This window comes from Danio rerio, chromosome 20 (genome assembly GCF_049306965.1).
Source record: "Danio rerio strain Tuebingen ecotype United States chromosome 20, GRCz12tu, whole genome shotgun sequence".
Lineage (NCBI taxonomy): Eukaryota > Metazoa > Chordata > Actinopteri > Cypriniformes > Danionidae > Danio > Danio rerio.
Genome location: NC_133195.1, coordinates 27640117 through 27658381, shown reverse-complemented (window position 1 = coordinate 27658381; position 18265 = coordinate 27640117).

Sequence of the window (18265 nt, the reverse complement as noted above, 5' to 3'; positions counted from 1 at the left end):
ATGAATGAATGAATGAATGAATGAATGAATGAATGAATGAATTAATTAATTATTATTATTATTATCATTATTTTGAGCAAGTGTAAGCAAAGATACTATGTAATAAAAATGATTTCAGACAAAGGCTGATTTTAGTTTTTAAAAATATCAGAAACAAAAAACAATTATGCAGCAGATATTTTTTACTTTAATTATAAAAACTAATTTTGTAAATAACACAACACATTCCTTGAAAACCAAATTCACTTTCTGATTCGAAAGTATCACGACACAAAAAAAAACGGAGCAGTAAACAAAAAAAATGATAATATGTAAACAAACTATTTCATCACAATTATTATATTTCATAATAACATATGATACACACTAACATATAATACTTACATTTTGTATGCCAAAACATTTTCATGTTTTAATAATAATTAAATTAAAAAGAAAAAAAATAAACAATTAAAATGATTTTAAGAGTATTACCAGACACCCCACTCTATCAGTGATTGGATAGAAATTGTGAAGCAAATAAGCAATATGGAAGAATTGACATTTTTTTGAGACTTAAAAAGGACTTAATTCTACATTGGGAGAAATGGATTAATTACTGCAATGTTAACAACTATTGAAAGCATTGATTCTGGAACAATGTAAACCCCCAATGTCGTGTCTTTTATTCATTCCTTCATTTTCTTTTTCGGCTTAGTCCCTTTATTAATCAGGGGTCGCCAAAGCAGAATGAGCTGCCAACTTATCCAGCCTATGTTAACGAAGCAGATGCCCTTTCAGTTGTAGCCCAACACTGGGAAACACCTATACACTCTTGAATTGACAAATACACTACGGCCAATTTAGCTTGTTCAATTCACCCATACACACTCATACACCGAAATGCCAACTGACCCAGCTGAGGCTTGAGTCAGCGACCTTCTTGCTGTGAGGTGATCGTGCTACATACTGCGCCACCGTGACGCTTGGTGTGTCTTTTATTTACTTTTTTATATTTGTTTATTATTTCATGTGGAATACTGTAAAATTTTATATTTTTTTATTGTAAAATGTTCTATTGTATAACTGAAAAAAGTTCTCAATAAAAATAAAGCAAAAAAAAAAATCTTGTTTTTTGGTCAAAATTCTAATTTAGAAAGCTGAGTTTGCTTCCTTACAATGTCTAGAACACATAATGTTAAGTTATTTTTGAAAACATTGATGCAATTTGATTTAGAGCTTATTATGTCTATGTTGTAATTCTACAACATTCGGTCAGAGCGGAAGCTTGTTGCATTGTTCAGTTGTGAATGGTCTTGAATGTGAACCTGTTAGTGCTCTGGGGAGATGCATGTGTCCCTCTTAGTATGATAAGTAGAGACCATAATAGGCCATTCAGACAGTATCGTTCGAATGTAGTGGAATTTTGATTAGCATTTGCATTAAAATGGCTTTGTAAAGCTGCTACGATATAAGTCTTATATGTGTTATTCACTTTTTTATTTGTTTATTATTACTATGTCAGTATTGACCTTATTCTCCGCAGACGAGCGGGCGCTGCCATTTGAATCTTTTTGGCACGAGACTTCCGGTCGCATTCACTTCCATTCATTTTTAGACATTAAAAACTGCAAACTGATATTTCCTTGTTATAATATTCTACTTGGTCTGTATAGTCATGCAAACATTTGTTTGTAGAGCAAGTAGTTTGACCGTTTTTTGCCGTGTATTATTCCTTGTCATTTCTCCCATAGGCGACTGAATCAGAAGTTCTAAGACAATCGTGAAAACAGGCGCACTTCCGCATTTTAGAATAAGGTCAATAGGTGAGCATAGGTCGACGTGGACACCCTTGACATGTGGAGTCCCACAAGGCTTATTTCTGGTACCTCTCCTGTTCAACCTTTATATGCTCCCTCCAAATAATGAGAAAGAACCAAATCTCCTACCACAGCTATGCTGATGACACTCAGATCTACCTAGCCTTACTGCCTAATGACTACAGCCCTATTGACACCCTCTGTCAATGCATTGATGAAATAAACAGTTGGATGCGCTACAATTTTCTTCAGTTCAACAAAGAGAAAACAAAAGTCATTGCATTTGGGAACAGAGATGAGGTTCTCAAGGTGAATGCGTACCTTGGCTCTAAGGGTCAAACAACAAAAAATAAGGTCAAGAATCTTGGTGTGGCTCTGAAGTCAGATATGAGTTTCAATAGTCATGTCAAAGCAGTAAGTATATCAGCATACTGCCATCTCAAAAAGATTGCAAGAATTAGATGCTTTGTTTCCAGTGAGGACTTTTATCAGCAGCAGGGTGGATTACTGTAACAGCCTCCTCAAAGGTCTTCCTAAAAAGACAGTCAGACAGTTGCAGGTCATCCAGAATGCCAGAAACAAGAAATCAGAGACCATTACACATGTCCTCGACACATGTCTTTACACTAGCTCCCAGTTACATTCAGAATAGATTTTAAAATGTAACTACTTCTCTATAAATCACTAAATTGCCTTGGACCTGACAGATATGCTCACTGAATACCTGCCAAACAGATCACTCAGACCTTTAGAATCATATAAACCTGAAATTCCAAGAGTTCAGTCAAAGCAGGGTGAATCAGCTTTCAGCCACTATGCCCCCCGCTGCTGGAATCAGCTTCCAGAAATGATCAGATGTGCTCCAACATTAGGCACTTTCAAATCAAGACTGAAAACACATCTGTTTAGCTGTGCCTTTACTGAATGAGCACTGTGCTATGTCCGGCAGATCACACTATTGTCTTTCTTTTCTTTTTCATTCTTTTATAACCTGTTTAACACATTTTAATCTGTTTTAGTCATTTTTATTTAGTTTTTTATGTTATTATACTTGCCTTTTATTCTTGTTTATGAAGAGCACTTTGAATTGCTACTGTTTATGAAATGTGCTATATAAATAAACTTGCCTTGCCTATTATTTCATGTGGAATTCTGTAAAATTGTATGTCTTAGAATGTAAAATTTTCTGTTGTACAATTTAGTTCTCAATAAAAATAAAATAATAAACTGACTTTTTTTGTGATCAAAATTCTTATTTAGGAACCTGAATTTGCTTTCTCTTGCACAGAACAACAGCTCTTCAGGAATGGAAACAAGTGGTTGTTTGTGCTCTGCTGTTTTGTTGAACAATTTCTGGTAGTTGTTATAAGTATGGACAGTTACTGTATGTGGCCCACAGTGGGGTCAACACTGCCTATTTGTACACAGCAGTGTGTTTGGAATAAGCTTGGCAAAATGAGCTGCCAGCGAACTCGGATGTGACTCTGGAGTGTTTCCTGTCAGCATCAGTATGCTGTGTCCCACTGTGATGGAAAGTGGGGTGCAGAGAAGAGCAAACAGTGAAAACGACTTGTGAGGTGGCAGGAGCAACAAAAACAGGAGAAACGAGTAAAAGAGCACTGCGTCTAGAGATGAGAGAGAAAGTGCGAATGAAAGAGCATAAGATGAAGAGGAAGAAAGGCTGCGAGAGGGAGAAGGACACAGCGGAAGAGGACAAATGAAAGAGAGAGAGAGAATATTCAGCTGGCAGTCAGCGCTTTCACCTCCTCCTTTACCCTACAAAGAATTAACTGAATCAAAAGATGAAACAAGGCAGAGGAACTGGGATGTACGTGCTCCAATCCCCTCAAAGCTTACATAATCCCTCTTTTCTTTCCCTCAAGGAAATTTTACCTATGCTTAAAGTCAAAAGTCCATGTGGGCGCCTTAATGATGGAGATGACTCTAAACTTTGCTGGCATCTTATTACGGGCAGTCAGACTATCAATAAGAGCTGAAGAATTTCTCCTCCCCTTTTCCTTTGCTTTCTTATGTCTTCGTCTTCCAAGAAGATGCCAAAAAATAACTTAATTTTTTTTTTGGCCTGTTGCTAAACTGTATGACAGTTTAATTGTGTTTAACATAAAAATCAATTAACGTAAAGTAAAAACAATAATAAGCTCCACACAAAGGAGGATTAAAGACTAGGCCAAAGGGGGCCTTTGCCTCGGGGCAAATGATTGCTTAGGGCCTCCAGCTTAGATTGGCACAATGTGAAGTAAATGAAGTTGGCACAGTGTGAAATAAACAAAGCACTTAACAGGGTCTTCTGAACATCATATGGCAGCTTTGATCTATAATAGGGCATCTTTGTTGTTTTTTATTTTAAGGAGCACAATAGGTATCTTTTGCTAAAGCCATTTTCACAAACAAATTATGATTCACCAAAATGTTTTGCACCATCTCTTTTTTTAAATGCAGGAAAAAAAATGAAACCACATGTGCAAAAAAAAGCACATGATATACTTCCTCTTATAATAATATACTATATGAACAACACCTATTTTTGTCTTAGGACAATTTTGAAAAACTTTTTGGATCCACTTCAAATGTTGATGACTATATACAATATATAAACATAACTATTTAATAGGTACACCATACTAGTACAGGTTTGGACCCTTTTTGCTTTCAGAACTGCGTTAATCCTTCATGGCATAGATTTAATAAGGTGCTGGAAATATTCCTTAGAGATTTTGGTCCATTTTGACATGATAGCATCCATGCTGCAGATTTGTCAGCTGCACATCCATGAGGCAAATTGCCTGTGTCAACACATGCCAAACGTTATCTCTATTGGATTGAGATCTGGTGACTTTGGAGGCCATTTAAGTACAGTGAACTCATTTTCATGTTCAAAAAACCAGTCTGAGATGATTCGCTCTTTATGGCATGGTGTGTTATCCTGCTGGAAGTGGCTATCAGAAGATGGGTACACTATGGTCATGTTCAGCAACAATACTCACGTAGGCTGTGGCGTTGACACGATGCTAAGTTGGTACTAATAGGCCCAAAGTGTGCCAAGAAAATACCCCCCACATCATAACACCACCACCACAAGCCTAAATTATTGATACAAGGCCGGATGGATCCATGCTTTCATGTTGTTGATGCGAAATTCTGAAACTACCATCCTAATGTCGCAACCGAAATTGAGACTCATCAGACCAGGCAACATTCTTCATTCATCTTCTATTGGTGAGCCTGTGTAAATGGTAGCCTCAGTTTCCTGTTCTTAGCTGACAGTAGTGGGACCCTGCATGGTATTTTGCTGCTCAAGCCCATCTGCCTCAATGTTCGACTTGTTCATAGATTACATAGATTGTAACGAGGTTTTTTATTTTAAGTTGCTGTTGCCTTTCTTCTCGTCTTGACCATGCCTATATGCCCAAATGCATTAAGTTCCTACCATGTCCTTGATTGGTTGGAAATTTCGAGCAGTTGGACAGGTGTACCTAATAAAGTGGCCGATGTATATTTGTATGTGTAGTAATTTGTAGTAATTCATCAAAACACACTACTGAGAATTCTACTGAAATCTGTGTCTATATAAAAGGTGTTTATAGTGTTTGAACTGGCTGTGAGAGTGGTACACTTGGCACTGCTCGATGTTCTGGAGAGAGTCTGTCTGTAAAGAAAGTCACATTTTTACTGAGAGTGATGAAAATCTGTAAATGAAAGGTTGTGAGAAAAGCCCTTATGAAGCCCTTATATGGATAGATTTATGTAAACTCTTCTGCACATGAATATGTCAAATACGCAGAGGTTAAGAAGAAAATAAATCATGCGTATATGCACATACTGCAGTGAATTAGGCAGAGATTTCTGGTGAGAAGTTCTCCTATGTGTACAAATGTGAACCAATCCATACATTTGATAATGGACACGCAAAGCATTTTTCACAACTGATTTAGATTTAAGTGTGGTGATAATGATAAACACTGAAATAAAGGGAATTATTTGTATTTAAATAAGCAAATATTTAAAGTGCTTAGTCTACAGTATGACTCGATGGTTCAGTTTAAAAATGGCAGGCAAACATCAATGTAGCTTATTTTTTTTTAAAGTTTTGCATTGTAATTACTAACTGTGCTATAAAGGTTTCTCTTTTGTGAATGTTACATGATGTAGTCTAGTGTGCCTTTATGCCATCATGATGTATGACTTTGGATGGCCTTTTGCAGTGTGGGGTGTATATAGTAGGCTTTAAATTCTATTATGCTAACATTAGCATTTTCAAAGGTGTTCTATTGGACCTTTAAGTGTAGGAATAGCACAAGATTAGGAAACTAATAAAAAAAGAATCAGTTGACTTAAATTTCGGCAGTATATAAATTTGCGATCTTGATGCAAGCTATAATATCAAATTGCTCGTATAAATTCTTATAGGTTAGACATCACGATGGAGCCCCAAAGCCTCAAAAGATCATAATCCATCTTTGGCTGTACAACAGCACAAAAGCTATAAAAAAACCTGTTCCTGTCATCTCCTGGATTTTCTTTTAACACAGCTGCAAAATCTGGAATTGAAACCAATGAGTGGCATGTGCCAAAGACCTGACACTTCAGCATGAAGCATTTTTTAAATGGCTTGGGCACTAGCTTGTTTACTTTTTGGCATACTTTTCCATGAATTAAGAAAGACTGAAACAGACAAAATAACGATATGAATTAAAGATTAGTACAACCCTAGGTGCTTAGGGTAGATTATTGACTTAATGATGTAATATCATTAATTATCATTTTACCTCTCTTATACACTTCAGATGAAATGTTTAAAAACATGATACACTAAAATATTATCATGGTTGAAGCAACCATAATTTTTCATTTCCTAATAAGGCTGCATAATAAGAGCAGAATAGATTAGATGGTAAGCAAACAATCAGTTCTCATAATTAAAGTGCTGGATGCAGAAGACTTATGCAGGAAACTTGGACAATGGTTAAACTGCTATTTTATGTTTTTAATTATGCAGAGGTCAGGGTTTCTCTCAGCCAACACTGATGAGATATTACCAACTGTGATCTAAGGAAAGATGGACCACCAACAGGTCTATGGGTTTGGATGACCAAAGTAAAGATTATCCCATCTGGTCCAACAAAACAGAAGGTTTACTGTGGCACAAGAGACACAAAGTACTTATCTGGCTTATTAGAGAAATGAATCATTTGCTCAATGATTTGCTCGTAAGTGTTTGGACTTTCAGCAGTGAAATCTAAACCACACTGAACTGAACTAAACTGAACTTCAACTCTGAAAACTGGACTGACACTGTTTCAATTTACTAAAACTTCTATGTTAAGCTGCTTTGACACAATCTACATTGTAAAAGCACTATAGACATAAACATGAATTGAATTGAATCACACTAAACTGTACACTACACTATGTTGAACATAACACAGAGCAGGGAGGCTATTATGACACCTGTCCACTACCAGAAGCAACTACAATTGTAGAGAGTCAGAATAGAGCGTTGGAACAGTGCATGAATATTTTCTGTTCACATTTCCTATTACATCATCAGAATGACCATGAACAGCTGGTGTACACCCTTCACATGGGAAATTTATGGTACGATTGTGAAACAATGACAAGACAGTGGATGTACTGTTACAGTATGTCTAGACATGTTCTATATTTAAATGACACAGAATTTGGGCATACATACCCAACATAAACATTGCTACCAACATAAACATTGCTGCAGAACAGGAACACCCTTTCATTATGGTGTTCCCTGGTGGAAAGTGTACCTTTCTGCAGACATTGTTCAGGAATAGTTTGAAGAACATGATGAAGATTTCAAGGTATTGCCGTGACCTCTTAAGTATCCAGATTTCGATTCAGATAAGCTTCTCTGAGATGTGCTGGAGAAAAATGTTTGATCCACAGAGATTCTACCTCACAACCTTCAGGACTAGAAGGATCTGCTTTTTGGTGCCAGATCGCACAGGACTACTTCAGGGGAATCCAGTCTCTTTTAGCTCATTTCACTGAGTGGTACGGTATGGTACGGTTTGGTTCGGTACGCGTTTTGACCATTTCCACTGTCAAAACGTACCAAAAAGCAAACAGTACCATACCACTTTTTGGGGTATTTTTTTGCAAAGGGTATCTAGCACAACAAAAACCTGCTCACTGAAACATCTTGAATTCTCAATGTTTATTCAATATTCATTATTGAATCCTGAATTTTCAATATTGCATTTCACTACTGTTAAGCACAGCAGTAAACAATAACAGTTTAAGATAGTGTGGATATGTTTTTGACGTTTTTCCCTTGTCAGCTAAAAAGTCCAGTTACTGAAAGGGAATATTAATTTGAGAGATTTAAGGGAAAAAATCTGCAATCGACAGCACTTTACACTGCAGTCTTGTTTAATGAATCAAATCAGTGATAGTGATATTAGTTCAGTTACTAAAATCTTAATATTTTTTATACAGGTCAATGGAGCGTCAAGAGAAGAGAGTGCGTGAGAGCAAAGCAATAGCAAGATTATGTGTGGATAGTGTATGTATCAAAATATTGGTATTTTTGACACAAGCAACAAAGTGCTTTGCACACGTGTTTGAATTTTGCATGTTGCACTTTCACAAACTTCACTACTAAAACTGCATGTTATTTGTCCGTTTCTGTGCGTCATTAACAGATAGTGAACTTAATATTTGCTCTTTCCATGTGAAAGAGCACAATACATCTCCCGATTATCCTACTCAGTGCTGCTGAACTGTTTGCATTCTTTGAATTACAACTCTGAAGTACGACTGCATGAAATGATATAAAAGGGAAGTGCATTTGGTAATGCGCGCTGAGATGCGTGATGCACACAGAAATCTATGCTCTATGCCAAATTAAGTTCTCTTTCATCTAATGCAGCTTGAATGGTTTAAAATTATTAAAATGGAATACTTTAATCAAGATTGTAAATGAGCCTCACTTACCAAAACATGTTGTTAAAGCTCACGGTCACATCGTATGTATGCTGCTTTCTCAGTTATGAAGCGCATCACAAAAAAATTGTTGTTATCTGATGTGGAGCCAGAGTGGGTCAAGCTCCTGATTGGGTGGGCAAGGCCCAGCTTGCAATCCCCCCAATACACAAGTATTTATGTGTATAAAGCATCTGTTTTGTGAGAAGTGCTTCTTATGTAATGCGAACGACCCGTTTTGCTTTACTTTGACATTTCCTCGAGTGAGAATGATGTCAACTGAAACTTTCTGTCGTACACCAGGACCACCATTGGTACCCTTTTGGCAGTGGAAATGCAAGCCTAATAAAGGTGACCTGTACTGACCCATACCATACTGTACCAGTCAGTGGAAATGGGCCATTTGTGTTGTTGCTGCTTTTGGGTACACCAGAATATTAGGCAGGCGGTCATAATGTTTTGGCTCATTAGAGTACAATTTGGCTATACTGCTTCTCAATATAATATAATATCATCATATTATAGCATATTACAAACGTAACTACCTCATAATACAGTTTTAAATACAACTTAAATGTCAAACATGACTATTAAATCAAGATAGAGGGTGGACATTGAGGCTTCTTTGGACCTGGACGTTTATTATTACGGTCTTTCATTCTTACTGTTGAAAGAATGACATCAACAATCTCAAGACACCTCACAGATTGACACTTTTACGATTATATGCCTCATATAATTGCCATAAGTGCCAGTGGCATCCATATACCGATTATCAATTATCTTTATTTTCTTCCAACTGGCCATTCGGCTGATGGTGCTTCTCAGGCAGATTGACATCTCAAGTGCGTATATCATCATGTCTTTATGATTGATTATCATCACAGCGCCGGTGTTGAAGTCTGTATGAGCTTAAATTCCATCTGTGCCAATGAACACAAATTTTGTCTATCAATCTCAAATTAGTAATTCAACATGAACGAAAGCAAAGGAATCATAAACTGTTAAAAAAAAATGAAAGTCAGTATACAAGAATAAACAAACAACTGCACTATAAAACTGTGAATTTCTTAACTGTGAAATTACAGTCTCCATACTGAACGTTACGACTTTTCCCATTAATTTTTATGTGAGTGTAACATCCCCTACGCTTATTACGTCTCTGGATACAAGCAAAGCAATCCGTTGATGTGTAATGAGCCCATGTGAATATAACGACAGTCTTGAAAACCTGGAATGCTGGGAACCAATGTTGTTTGCTTTCATCACCACAGATGCTTGAGTGCATGTCATTAAATTATGTGTGTGTGTGCGTTCAATGCTTTCCCTAAAGTGAGCTCATTTGGGCCTGTGCTTTAAGTCATTAGTCTCCTGATTGAACAATAATTGCTGAAGGTTTCTGGATCACTATTGGTTGTGCTTTTGTGAAATTAAAAATCAATATGCTTCATATTTGTTAGAAGCCTCAAGGACAACACATTCACACCCATATTCTATAACTCCCGATTGGCCTAAAAACGATGCTTTGTTATTGCATGATTTAAAGTGATTATGTTCATACATAATAAATTCAGCTAATAATTGTACTCATAAAGTGAAACATGCTGCGCCGGTTCGTAAGTCACAGAGGAGATTTTCCGTCTTATCAGGCAACATATTTGCACAAACAAATTAACATTAATTCCAAGGGAGTGATGTCTGGATAAAACACGCATACGGATGGCAGCATAGCGAGGTGATGTAACGCAGCGCTGTGGGTCACGGATCAGCAAACTGAGTACCGTCAGCATTTAAGGTCTGCCCGAGGCAGCGGGGGTAACACTGAAATTATACACCTTTCTGCTAGCCATCCTTCACATTCAAACAGGGGCCACCATCTACTATTTCACACTATGGAAAACCCACATGGGCTGTTTTCCCTCTCTCTTTCGCTCACGGCTGGTTGATTTATAAGAGTCGGCTGAGTAATGTTAGACGGTTTCTACATTTGGTCCATGCCTGTCTGCTGTACCTGAGCAGGAGGTTTGTTTGAAAGGGAAGCTAAGAGCCGTCTTATTTTTGGCAGAACAGCTGTGTTATGTTAAAGATCTGAAGAACACCAGAGGAAGATTGGATTGATGCAAATAAATCATTGTGATGTTTAATTGTCTCATTCTTGCTGATATAACCTGAACAGTTGTGCTGAGGTATGCTTAAAAAAACACAATACATCATCTTTTTGAAACATGTGGTCATGGAAGTGGTTTACGATCCTAAGGGAATAATACATAAGGGGTAATTAGTCTAATTCTTGCTTAAATTGAAGGCTGTTTGCCAGCTTTCTCCATTATACTCTCAAAATGTCACAGAAAAGGAGAGGTCAAATTATGTTTCTTCCAATTAAATATCCATTCATATGCATACAAATGCAGAATTTAGGGCAAAAAATACCTTTAGCATTTTTGCTGTGTTTCAAAGTTTCCCAAATGCGACCAAAATAAGACGAATACAAGATGCGATGTCTAAAATTTTAAATAAAAATTGTATTTGTTTTACATGTTGTTTTATATATAAATTGTATTTTTAAATATACATATTTTCTTTAGAAGATGCCACAAAGTTTATTACATTCATTAGACAGCTCTAAATCTGCAAATAGCTACATCTAGTTTTGGCTAACTCAAGCTAGCCTTCATTATTATACTGTACATGACTAAATGCACAATAAATGTTTTAAGGATAAATATGATGCGTATCACTTCAGTCATTCAGAACATGCACACAATGCAAGGCCAGCTGTAGTGTGATTAACAGCCCAATGGTGCAGTCAAGCTACAGATAACACAATCTAGATATGCTAATCATGTCAAGAGTTTTTGAATATATTTAAGTAAACTGTGGATCGACATGTATATTTATATTTGCATCATTAATAAAAACATACATACAATTTAAATGTTAACAGCCCTCAAAAAAGGTAGCTGTGTTAAATATGTGGGAAGGCTTATAAAGGACTATATGCACAATTCAAAAAATATTTGTTAATAGCAAAACTGGTGGCCATTAAGTGAATTGCAGACAAAATTGTTTTGCTAATCCTAGCACTCGTATAACAATGCACTGATTCTAAAGAATTAAAAGTTCTTTTTTATTCTTTGATAAGGAGTAGAAAAGTACTTTTGCAGAGATCTACTGTTAACAAGCAGCCATTTGCTGAGAGCTATGCTTAGATAATATGTAAATGTGCTACACTCTCAGTAAGAAAATAAACAAACATGACAGCAGTGAGAAAGGAGAACATCACATCTTAAGAAAGAGTGATAAAAGCATTATGGATATGTATGCACAAGCTATGCAATTCACTGGCATTGTTTGTTTATATAATTTGATTATAAAGTATTTTTGAGACCATATAGATCTGTTCTCAGTTTGAATTACAATTTTTTTTTGCATGAAAACATAAAGCATTATGTGTTCATTTTACAAAAGTTTTTCTTTAAAGTGACATCACTAAATATTTTTTTGGCCTGCACAGTACAGCATTTTTATTAGTTTTCATTTTCTGTTTTTAGTACATGCACGTGCACATTTACAAGACAGGACTTATTCCATTTAGAAAAAAATATGAATGAACTGTCCCATCTTTAGTTACTTTCTCTCTTCAGCATCAGTGCTAGGTGTTACCTTTAACAGTAAAGGAATTTATGGAGATCTACATGGAGTGTGAAATATGAGAAAGAGGTCTCATATCTGATCAACTGTAAATCACTCAGACAATTTTGCTTTCCATTCCTCGCTTTCATCTTCATCGATCGTGAAGGAAGCAAGAAAAGACACACGGGTGGGAGGAAAATCTTTTTTTCGTACAGTCACCTTGATGAAAGTCCAGATTTCTGTCTGCGATTTTGAAAGCCTTAGCACTATTCATCTCCAGATGTGCGTGTCAGACGCCTCCACACTTGCGTTTCAAGATGTGATTTGTCTGTTTATCTTGCGACTAAGTTGTTGCATAGCACGCTAAGCTTGTAGAATGACATGAAAGGCCAAAACAGACCATTAAATGGCCATAACCCGGCTTAGTTCTACATGCTGGACTAACGTAGCAGGCTAGTGTGACTAACTCCACACAGCCATCTGGATGTCTTCATCTGTCAACTACAAAATCTGTGTACAACTACACAAGTGTCCCTGTAGTCCGCACAGAGCAGGAAACTGACACATAGGGAAATAGAGACAGTCATGTCGTTGACATGATAATCATGAGAGCAGTGCCTGTGGAATTATATAATTCAGACTGATTTTTCCCTCGCTTTTAATCTTTTCATAAACACATATCTCATTTGAGAGGAAACTGAACAGCTCCCCATAAAGAGCTTATTTAAAGACACAGTTAAACATAGTGCTTAAACATGCCTGTGATGTGAATCCCCAGTAATGCTGAGGCAGGACACGAGTCTTAAAGTCATTTGGGGAAGCTTCATTTGACAAATAAACATATTTAAAAGTCAAACAGAGTGTGTTTAACGTTTTAAGCGACAGATGCCCTTCCCATTTTGCAGATTTCACTATTTGACACACATTTTGAGCCCAATACAAGCTGTAGTTAAAAGCTTAAATTCGTTTTGTTTGACTAATAATGACGCTCACATAAGAGACATGAACGGGCTTTGGTTTTTCACTTTAATGAGCGCAGATCAATCAGTGCATGGAGTTTATTGCCGCCTCTGGTGACAGACTCACATAGCTCAAGATTCAGGCAGTCCCTCTTCTGTCTCTGATTTGTACTGCATGGCGACTGTTGCTCTGTACATAATTCAATTACTGATAAAAAGAGCTTTGTTTTTCATGTTGCTGTGACAATTAGTGGAGTTAAACAGCCTTCCTGTCTAAACTGACAGATCACTGCGACGTGCTTTCACCGACACAAATGAGGTGTCATTGTCTTTCCTCCAGACAAACACTGTGGGAGTGACCTGACGTTTGAAATTGATGCACATGTTAAGTTTCATTAATTGTTGTCTTTGAAAAGGGTAAAAGGAGATATGAGTAAATTCCTTCAGTTCCCTTCATCCTGAGAAATAATGGCTGCGTTTGGAAAATGTGTTCAGTCTAAAGGGCAAACCAATTGCAGAAGTTTGCAAGCCATTTGTGGTATAGACAGCCAGAAACTTTGACTATATTGTTGTTGTGAGATTGCATTGTGTAAAATATAATATATAATTGGTATTGTATCATTTATTTACATTTACATACATCATAAGTTTATGGCTAAATAATTAAGCAAATTTTGTTTGTAATTTATTCAATTCGTTCATGCTTTCTAATGGACCCAATTCACAAGACTGTTATGATGCGTTTAATGGTCATCATAATCTTAAATTCTTGATAGTTTTAAATATTTAGATTTTTTTAACGTATGAACAAAAACCGCTTGTGCGAGGTATTTCTAATGCAGAGTCTATGGCGCTGGGATTAAATTTAACGTTATTCTCTACTGTGGCTGTCGTCATCAGTCTGACACATTTTATTTCTTTTTTCTGAATGTTTTTATAACATCATCGTGGAGTTTTTCTATTTTTATTTTTTATTTCAGCAAACAGGATTGTAAAAAATTATTTGTCGTACTCGCCCATTTACAGCACTCTAAGTTTACTCAACTAAGACTACTTCCGCTACTGAGAAACCCAGAAATGTGAAAAGGGTCTATTGCATTATGAAACCCTGATCTCAGTTATCATGACTTTTGATGTTAAAATGTAACTCTGCGGTGTCCTATTGACAGTTTTAGTAGATCAAAACTATTTTGTCTGATATGGTCATGAAAATTATACAAAAGCTGTCATTACTAAGCGGTTTCACTTTACAGATTTTTTATATAGACAATATAAGTATCTAAACATATTATTTATAAGATCTTTATCTTTTTTCATAAAAAATGTATACAATATTACAACAGTAAAATAACTATTTTAATTAATATTAAATGTAATTTTTTCCCCGAGACAGAAAAACAAAACAAAAAACAATTCATCAGCCATTAGTCTTCCTTCCTTCCACTAGTCACATGATCCAAAAATTTTCTATATGCTGATCCATGCTGGTGAAATGACATTGATTATTACTATCAATCCTGCATTCATTTTTTAGGGATTTTTTAAGGATTATTTGATGAATAGAACATTTAGAAGAATAATATAAATATATAAACAATCTGAATAATGCATTATTTCTTAATAATAGCATTAATGTATTTTTAAAAAATCTAAGAAAAAATATAACTTAAACAGTTACTTAAACTGTATAGCCTATACAGTTGAAGTCAGAATTATTAGCCCCCCTGAATTTTTAGCCCCCGTTTAGCTTTTTCCCCCAATTTCTGTTTAACGGAGAGAAGATTTCTTCAGCCCATTTCTAAACATAATAGTTTTAATAACTAATTTCTAATGATTATTTTTCAAGACACTTCTATACAGCTTAAAGTGACATTTCAAGGCTTATTAGGGTAACTAGGCAGGTTAGGGCAATTAGGCAAGTTATTTTATGACAAGGTTTGTTCTGTAGACGATCGAAAAAATATATAGCTTAAAGGGGCTAATAATTTTGACCTTAATTTTTTTTTTAAAATAAAAACTGCTTTTATTCTAGCTGAAATAAAACGAATAAGACTTTCTCCAGAAGAAAAAATATTATCAGACAAACTGTTGGGAAAAAATTTAAAAAGAAAAAAAAATCAAAGGGGGGCTAATAATTCTGACTTTAACTGTATATATTCTAACTCTCAATTAAAAAGCCTGAAACGTTAGCTAATCGTTTCACAATTACAAATATGTCTGGATCTATAATTATGCCAACAGACAGTCTGGTGAAATATTAGTCAGCCCTCAAAAGTCTCTGAGTAACATTAAACACCTTCGATTTTGTCTGGGTCTCTTGGGACGCTATATTACTAACCTATAAAAAGTACTAAAAATTGCCTGCAAGCTCTCACTGAGCCCATGTTTCTCCAGCCGTCCGCCAGGCGTTCAGTCCCTCTGGATATTAAATCTCTGGGTGGTTTTCCCTTCAGGCCCTCAAAGAATCCAGACAGCCTGACTGCTCCACCCAGCCTGGGCTATAGAATCCAGCCATCAGCTTGCCTTTCTGAAGGTGTTCTGCTCAAATTTTGAATAAACCTGCGATCATAAATGATATTATCTAACAGCACTTTCTGTTCAATTCAGATCACTTGTTTAGTGGCTTCAGATGAACTGAGAGAAAAAAAAAAAAACAAAAAAAACAAGAAGTCCTGAAGGAAAATAATGTCAGAATAGAACAGCATGTTATTGCCTGCTGATGAAGAAATCTTGTCTAAACCCTTTGTGCGGTGAAAAATGCCACAAATAAATTCCAAAACGATCAGACATAATAAGAACACCTTGAACAAGTCATGTCCCAGTTTTTTTGTACACGTTCTTTGTTGGTTACAAGCACTTAAATATAGGCAGACACTTACAAATGTGGTCAGTTTGTTGGTATCCCTTCAGGAATATAGTGTTTGGAACATTTCAAACAAATAAGGAACGAATGAATGAACAAATAAACAAACAAATAAATAAAATAATACTCTAAAGTATACAACAACAGTGCACCAGCAAAATTCAACAATATTGCTTTAGGACTCTAGTACTCTTCACTCTGTGCCTGTTGTTTATCTGAATATTGGTGAAATGATAATAACGGTTAGTGTTATGACAGAGGCTGGCAATTCTTCTCAAGGAAGACACACTCAAAATGAAGTATCCTCTAAAATGATTAGCTCTTTGTGAGGGTTCAGCTTAGAGCTCAATGTGGAGTCAGGTATAACGTCGCTTACACAAACTGTCATCTCCACATGACTACTAGAGTGTAATCCCAGTTTAAACAAAAGAATTCAATTAACCGATGCCATGACAACATTAAGCTGATGAGGACTCACTAACGTGGCTGCTGAACGTGTATTCTGGAGTTTCTCTTGCGAAGATTTGTTTTAACAGAAATGTTAAAAACTGCAATTAGAATTTGAACAACCGCAAGAGGGAACCTGGCAAGCCTGGCGCTATCACTCGAGACTCAGTTGAATAAGAATGTTAATCAACATTTTGTTGATTATAAATATTCAAACGTGAATTCATACATGCTTACATGGTTTGGTTTAATCCTGCTCAGATAATGTGATCCAAACAAGTGTTGAAAATGTTGTCCTTTTCACACCTGCTAACTAGTTTAAGCTACTAAAGTATGCTTGTTTGAAATATTCACTATAATTGAAACTAGTTTAACATGCAGGTAATAAACAACATGCAAATATGCAACACAGGAGTGTGCATCAAGGGTAAAGAGGATTAGAAATCATTTGCATAGTAAACAGGCCAAACAACAACAACAAAAATAAATAAATATGAGGTAAATAAACCTTGAAATGAGTCCTTGTCTACCTTCATCCATTTGTGCAGCACAGAGTTTATTAATCAATATTTGTGGGGCATAATTACAGTTGTTTTACTCATTCTAGGAAATGGAGATTCATAAGTGACCTGTAACAAATGCATTATACGTTCGAGGGGTAATGAGGTCCCTTTCATGCTTTCATTTATCAGTGATTTGGCAAGTCATCTGAGCAGCAGGAAATTAACTTTACACTTTTTAATTGTGTTTTGTGTTTATCTCGATTCCTTGGCGCCGCTTAAAACCCCAGCAGCTCAATCTTCATAGAGAACGTTTCTTGAGCAGTAACGCATATAATGAATCAATGCATCCACACCCATCGGCCAGAATCAGCAGGGCACTTTCCTTCATTAGGTGACCTTCTGAAAACACAGCAGTCAATGTTTATCTGTGTTTGTCTGTCTCGATGTCTTTATACCTGCACAACAGACCTCCTGCCCTTCACTGGCCAATCAACAAGACTGTATGCTTTCAGCAACCATTTTAGTTTCAATGCATTTTATACACAATCACACTCTACAGTTGTTAGTTAGTTATTATGTCCATTAATTTATGTTACTGCATGAACTGCTCATGAACAACAAGCTTTATATTATCTGTAACACTTATACAATAATGATCTGTTAGTTCATTTTAGTTATCGTACTTACTAACATAAACAATACAGTATTTATTCATCTATGTTGATGTTGGTTAATGAAAATTATATTGTTCATTGTGGGCGACAGGGTCGCTCAGTGGTTAGCACTGTCGCTTCACAGCAAGAAAGTCACTGTTTCAAGTTCCGGCTGGGTCAGTTGGCATTTCTGTGTGGAGTTTGCATGTCCATGTGGGTTTCCTCCACAGTCCAAAGACATGCGCTATAGGTGAAATGGGCAAACTAAATTGGCCGTAGTGTATGTGTGTAAATGAGTGTCTATCAGGGTGCATCCACGTTTTTGCTACTAAAATTTCAAGAATTTTCCATTTTTTTCCCAAGACTTTCAAGTAAATTTTCAAGAACTAATTTTTCATACAATGTCTACGTATGCGTAGTAAAAACAATACAT